We start from the raw sequence: 7,442 nt of genomic DNA on the forward strand, positions 1-7,442 counted from the left end.
TGCTCTGGTGGTCCCCTGTTCAGTCCTTAGAATCAAGCAGAATGGAGCTAAACATCCACCAGCCCTCCCAAGTTGGGTGCTCTGACAGCACCCTTCCCATCTCTTGGATGCATGCAGCAAGTGCTTGAGGGATATATTTGCCTTTCAAAGCTGGAATGTACAAAAGCAACAAAGAAGAACTGCCGCCCTTCATGGCCTGAAGGAAAGGGGATCCATGCCCAAAGGAGCAGGAGGGCTCCCTGGGGAAATGTGGCAAAGGGGAGTGATCTCTGAAGGATTCACACAGTCATTAGTAAGACTGAAGCCCCAAAGGCTGTTTTTCTTCCAGTTCTCCTCTTCATTCATGATTTCCCTCACTCCCTTTTAACATGGAGCCCATCCTAGGCCTCTGGTGGGCAGCGGTGGCAGGCAGGAATGGAAACATGCCATGGCCCATTAAAGCAGCCCATGCAGGGGGAATAACGGGGACCAGCCCACAGTGAGCACAAGGGAAGAGACAACTCATGCCCGTCTGGGTAAGCTATTAGTTTTCATGCCTTAAATTCTCACCTTAACAATCAGTCAACAGAAAGAAGGAAGGAATGGGATAACATCTCTGATCTCTGAAAGAGAAAGAGTGGAAGGTCAGACTCCAGCTAAGCTACAGCCTCTCCGAAGGCCCCACACCTCTCACTTACTGCGAGCAACCACTACAGTTGAGGACCAGCGAAGTAAACCACAGACAACAGTCCTTCCCTACCCAAGGAATGGCCCAGCTGGGAATCAATAGCAAATTTCCCACCGCAGCGCTACAACCTTGTGAAGCTCCAAGCACAGGGAAGAGCACCTGCAGCAGAAGCCCTCCACTCCTCTGCGGGTCAGTCACAGCATTGCCACAAGCATGGACAGGGGATCAGGAACCACCAACAAGGGCTTTCTCCCTGACAGCTTTTATAGGCTCAGCGCCTTCCCTTAGCTCAGCCCCTTCCCTATATTTGGAAGGAAGGGATCAACAGTCCTGCCTGCTCACCAATTCATGTTCGTTTTCTGCCATATACAGTATGTAAAGAAAGGAGTCACTCTTTTTTCCAATTTTAGTAACTCCAGGACCTACCTGTGCTTTGTAGAGTCTTTGTTGTGAGAATTTCCTCTACTGGGAACATGCTCTCCTGCCAGCTACCACCACAGCCAACACTTCACTCATACCTGCTCTCATCTATATGTCAAAGAAATAATAGTCCAGAAGGGACCTGCCCCACTGCTCCTGCTCACAGGATGCCTGGGCAGAGTTGCACGGTGGCAAGGGAACACAAAGCAGCTACCCACGGGGTGGAGAGCAAGGCTACGGGAAGGGAAAAAGGTGATGAGGATTCATGTAGGATCAGTTATGGCAATTCTTGTGGCTTCCTGTCACTGCATGGTTCAGGGAGGACAGGAGAAGACGCCGTGACTGAAGTATGATGTGACAAACCATGGCAAAATAGAGGCTAATCAGAAAGAACAACACCCGAATCTTATCAGGGATGGACATTTCATGAATGCCAAACCCTGAATATGCTACAGAAATTCAGCTTCAAATACCGCTTTGGCTGCCTAGAACATTCACTGCTGCTGCAGCCAAAAGGAGCTGCAGAAGCCACGTCACATTGTGCTATCAGGTTCTTAGACACAGCTGATTGCAATTCCCAGGTGAGAAGGATATTGGTAAGGGGACATAGTACCACCAAAATGCTGGGCACTAGTTACGTTTGCATGCCAGCTAGGACAGTGCAGCTCTGCTCAATTCTGAGCACTTGTGACCCAGAGCACCACTTTCACATGAATCCCTGGGGCTGTAGGCTCAGCCATGCCTGGGGAAAGGCAGAGCTGTGTCTCAGGAGAAGCACACTGTGGAAGGGTACACTCCACCAATGCAACTCTTGCTTGGGCAGCACAGAGTGAGGACTGGCAGCAAGGCATGGCCAGCAAAGGCTCAGACACCCCTCTCCCTTCCCCGGAGCAGGGTTGTGCTACAGGCTTCCAGGAGCACGCTGCCAAACCATCACCGAATCCACCTTAGCCTACATGTGTGCCCTGAAAAGCATAGGAAACCAGTGTGAATTAGCATGGAGAAAAATTAAATTCTCCAGCTGTCCAGGAGAGGTTGGGGGTCAGGTAGGACCCAGAGCTGAGCTCTCTCATCTCAGGGCTGAGCACCATGACCAGCAGGCAGCACAGTCAGGCTTCTGCTGGGTTACTCTCTGGCCCAACAACCTGTATTCTTGGTTGCACATTTTCAACGAGATAAAACCCTCACTGACTCTTGCAAAATTCTTGCACAGCTGACTCATAAACTTTTGCAAAGGGGGTATGAATCCTCTCTGGGCCAGGGTGGGCTTTGAATGGAGGTCTTCTAGTCCCAAATGCTTTATTTGGTTGGTACAGAGCAGAGAGGTGATGGCTGCAAACTGAGCTCACCTGACAGAGCAGGTGAGGACAGCAGTTGGCAGGAGCAATGGCAGCCTTCATGCCTGCATGGATAGAGGTAGCTCCTGGTGCATGAGCAGAAGGGTCTCCTCCGCCCCGAGGCATCCCGCCTGTTTTGGTCATCTTCTGCCACTGTTCAGTATCACCCGTTCACCCTCCACAATGCATGGACATTCATCCAAGGCTACAGCACCAGCCTTCCCTCACCAGAACGAAGCCCGCAGGATTTGTGTGAAGCCAGAAGCCTATCCCAAACAGCTCCTGCCACCATCCAAAGCACCACTCCCAGCTGGAGCACCCCAGGGCACCTGCAGATGCTTCTGTGGCATGGGAGACGTTACCTCATCTTTCAGACACAGTAGCTGGCCCTGCTTGTGTTTGCCCAAGGGAAGCTGACCCTGTGATCTTGCAGGAGTGTCACTGTCACTAGTGTTTTGACAAACGTGTTCCATGTTGCCCTTAATTTCGTTTAAGGTCACTAAAAATGGACGCCACAGCCACATATCTCATGAACCATGAATTCCTAGAATCCCCCTAAGCCTGGAGGATGAGAGAAAGCTTTTTTTAGCAAACATCCCCTGTGATCGGCCCTTTGAACTCAGCACAGTGGATGCACTGAGTGTCTGTGAAAAGCCGAGACACACCAGACCAACTATCAGTTTGGGGTTTTGTCCTGATACCAAATTATCAGTGTGATTCAGACAGGGCCTTTCCTGCTCCCAGGCATGCCCAAAAGCAAGGCGCTGGCCCCTACTCCCCACACCCAGCTGTAGGATCAGAGCAAAGAGCACATGCAGGCAGCAAGAGCCACTCTCCCTGTTTTCTCTCGCTGGTTCAGGTGCCCAGCTGGGAGCAGAGTGCAGGAAAACAATTAGCAATGAGCAATGACCCACAGGTAGCACCTGCTGCAAACTAGTCACAGGCATCTGCTGAGCACTGCACCAAGAACATACCGGACTGTTTAAAACCATTTGCACGCAGCCATTCTCTCAAATGCTCTAAATCAGGGCCATCCAGTATATCCACAAGCTGTAGCATCATTTCATGTTCTTCCCAGCCCAGCGAGGGTTAGTAGCTAAAAAAATACACATTACTTACTTCCAAATCTCTGAGTAATTCTGATCGGTGAACTACACAACCAGCTACAACAGCCATTGCTATTACATGTCTGCTATTTGAAAAGGCCCCACTTTTCATTATGACAGTCACACTCTTTTTTCTAGCAGTTCTCCATTATGATATGAAAACATTTCTCAAGATAATCGTTGCTTTAAAATCTTATTAGAAGGTAGCCTGGAGCAAGGGCTGAGATATAAAAATGTGCCTGTTACACTGCAAAGCAGGAATGCCGAGAGACTTGGGAAGTGCAGATGAATCTGCACATCTAGATTTTTTGTGTTTTTTTCCTTTGGTCTTAAGGACATGCATTAGATTTTTCTGGCTCAGGAAGTAAGTGTACAAACCTTTCTATGTTTAGACTTGTCTGTGCTTTGGAGCCTTTGGATGTTTCACAGGCTGTATGAATAGGGATGACAGAGCTTCATGCAAATGAAAATCACAAAGGGTCATGACAGATCTAAAACTTCAGTCTCTTTTTATAAATGACAATGGGAGTTGAATGAGTGGGACACTGCAGGTCTTTCAACCCAACCAAGGAAATTCCAAAATTTCAGCAAGCTGAAGAAAGATTACTGCTTTTATTCCATGTGTCTGGAGTTTTCCAGAGAGCAACTGCTTTAGAAATACTCCGTATTTCACTCTGGCAAGGTGGCTATTCTTCCCACTCTGCAGAGATCACACATGAATGACTTGCCTCCTCTAATGGAAAGAGGCTGGGCCAGACTCAAGGCAGCCTGTGGACATCTGTGACACAAGGCATGGTGCTCATTGCTGCATTCATCCTAAGGTTCACCAGCTTCTGGTTTCAATTACTTTCAACTTTCTTGAATATAAAAGGACTGGGCTGACCTTTGACCTGCCAGATGTCTATGGTGAAAGTTTTCATGAAGAATTCAGCAAAATACATCCATGACCGAGGCTTGGAGTGTGTGTGCTGCAGGGAGCTGCAGTGGGCACACTGCGCACATGCACAGCCGAGAGCAGGCCAGGATCTTTTCAACAGGGGAAAACAGACCCAAAACCAAAATGAAGACCATAGAGTCAGTACCGATCCCAGACCATGCCACGCTGATGATCTCCCTGCAAAGCCCTTCTCTCTGATTTCGTCCCTAAGATCATCCAATGCAGAGCACCATCCTGGGATGCAGCATGGGGAACAAATCACCTGCTAATCACCGCCCTCCTCCAGAGACTTCACAGTGTCTCCACCATTCTCTGGGGTTGCCCCTCTTTTTTCAGGAACACCTCCCAGGCTGATGAGTGCCTCTGTACCTCACTTCACAGACCCAGGCTAGTGTGCAAGGGGTAGATCTCATACCCCTGCATCAGGAGGACACCCCAGAACAGCTCCCCATGCATAGGGTGGGCAAAAGAATGGTGCCAGGTCTCCTCTGCCCTGCAGCCAGCAGGACCTGGCCAGGCAAGAGGCTTATCAGCTGGCTGAGACTGAACCCAAGAGTCATGGCTGGCAGTGGGGCATCTGCTGCATCTGTCCCAGCAACTGGTGGGAAGACCCAGAAAGGGCTGTGGTGACCACAGCTTGCTGGAGGACATAGAGCAGTGTCCACCCAGGGTACTGGTTACTGCAACCCCCAGTAGGTATGGAAAATGAGAGGGCCAGATGCCAGCAAATTACACCTCAAGCTCCACAGCTACAATGTGAGAGCTCCCACATAACCCTAACCATGTCAAAGAAATGTCTAAGCAAAAGCAGGCCATTTCAGAGGACGTGGGAGCCAAGGGTGTTACACAGACTGGGCAATATTCATTCCCAGGATTTTCTTAAAAAAGCAAAGGATGTTTATTTCTCGGCCTTGCAAGAGCTAGATACGGAAAAGCAGCCTTTTTGTTTTACTTGTTGAGTGCCCGGATCTCCTTTCTTAGCTCAGAGTTCTGGACTTCTTGCTCCTCTGGACTCAGTGCTACTTGCACCCAGGGCCACCCTGCCTCTCCCCCACCACCACGCAGTCAGAGGCAGTGCCAGTAGATTGCTCCTGCAAACGGGCCAACTGCACATGGGGTTGGGACAAGGGGGCTGCTGCCTCACAACAGGGTACAAGATTGCCCCTTGTGAAGAAGCACTGACACCATCCCACCACAGTTACGACTGCCACAAGCTCTGCTGCTTGGTGTTTGGGCAAGCATGAAATGATGTCCCAGGAAAAGATGAGATTTAGGCTGAGTCCCAGGCCAACGATACCCTGCTTCAGCTTCTCACAGGCACAGGAGAGTGAAACACCTTCCTTTACCACCAAAACCTTCCTAGTCCACTGCAGAAAGGCTCCAGGGCACACGTTGTAGGCGCACATCTACTTGCAAACAGCCCTGGGGAACAGCAGCTGCAGTTATATCTGTTGCTCCATGTTGCCAACATCATTTGCAGATACAGAGCTGTCCTGAGGTGAAGGTCACAAGGGTGCTATCACAGTGAGCTGCATTGCCTTGCAAGGCTCTCTAGTCCTGGTGTTGCCAGGGAGCTTTTATTACTGCCCTTAATTCAGATAAGGGGACTCATGGCTCAATATACCCCCACAAATTAAAGGTGGATTTACTGGTTGATGTCTATCTATTTTTGCACACAGAACTTCGGGAGAACAAGGAGGTTTTGTAAGCTGTAGCTGAGTAAGTTCCCTGGCATGCTGAAGAAACCTGATTTATTAAACTAGTAATACACAGCTTAAACCATGAAATGAGCTGGCTCTTGCACAGAGACAGATGCAATCATTCTTGCCCAGGTCTCCCCAGCACAGATCCTCATACTCCCAGGAACATGTATAACTGATGCAGAGCTGCTAGAAGTCAGGCGCTACTCCACGAGCAGCATAACTTGCTTTAAAAAAATCAGTTTCCGTTTGAACCAAACCAAACCTTTAAAATTCTCTTCTAGGGGGGAAATAGCTTTTCACTTTTCTTTATAGGCCACCAAACCTGAGAGCAATCCAGTAAAACTGACCTGCTTGTCAGTTCACATCTAATAGCAAGTCTATTCCCCCAGTAGCACAGCCCAGAACATCTGCTTCCCTAAGTATACACTCAATGCCCCAAGGCTGGGTTGCTCCTGAGCAGCCCCAGCACACACTGTAATGGAGCCACCGCTCCTGGGTCTTCCAGGTGAGCACCCTACGCCAGCAGCAGGGACTGGAAAGCCTTGGCTGCAACTAGCAACCTCAGTGCATCATGGCAGGCTGTTCATAGCTCTAACTCCTCAGCAGTCCATGCATCGCTTGTTTTACCTGACTGAAGATACATACTGATTTGCAGCTAGGTGGTAAAGAGCCCAACTCAATGCTCAGCCATCAGTTCCATCCTGTAGTTCACCAAAGAGCACGTGAGACCTCTCATTCATCCCACAGTCCCGGCTACGGGCTGATGAGAGCACATCTTCGTAACGCGGGGTCAGTGCTTGGACCATGCAAGTCTGATGAAATGAGAAAAGGCTCAGAAGATGTAGATATCTGCAAAGTTACTGGCGAAAGGGAGAAAGAGCTACAGCATCTCAAACTACACACAGCCTTGACCCAAGATAGGGATGAGGAAGACTTGCTTTCTTCCTCAGGCTGCTAATAGCTAACAAGCAACAAGGATTAAATGGTTCTGGGTGGCTGCAGGAGGATGCTAAGTTTTAGCCAGCTTTCTTCAACGGCCAGGCATCTTTGCCACTGAAGCTCAGTGCCACCAGCTGCAGTTTCTGAAGGACTGACAGAACAACAGCCTCATTGTACCATGGCTTGCAGTGCTCTGCAGTGCTGGCAAACAGTGCTGTCCAGCCCATCAAGCGGGGCTGGCTGTGGCACTTCTATCAGCATTAAGGAGCCTGAACCCTGAGTGCTTCAGGAGCCTGAGTCTCCATCAGCTGAACCCCTGTGTGAGCAGCACAA

Source organism: Gavia stellata, chromosome 22 (assembly GCF_030936135.1).
Source record: "Gavia stellata isolate bGavSte3 chromosome 22, bGavSte3.hap2, whole genome shotgun sequence".
Taxonomy (NCBI): domain Eukaryota; kingdom Metazoa; phylum Chordata; class Aves; order Gaviiformes; family Gaviidae; genus Gavia; species Gavia stellata.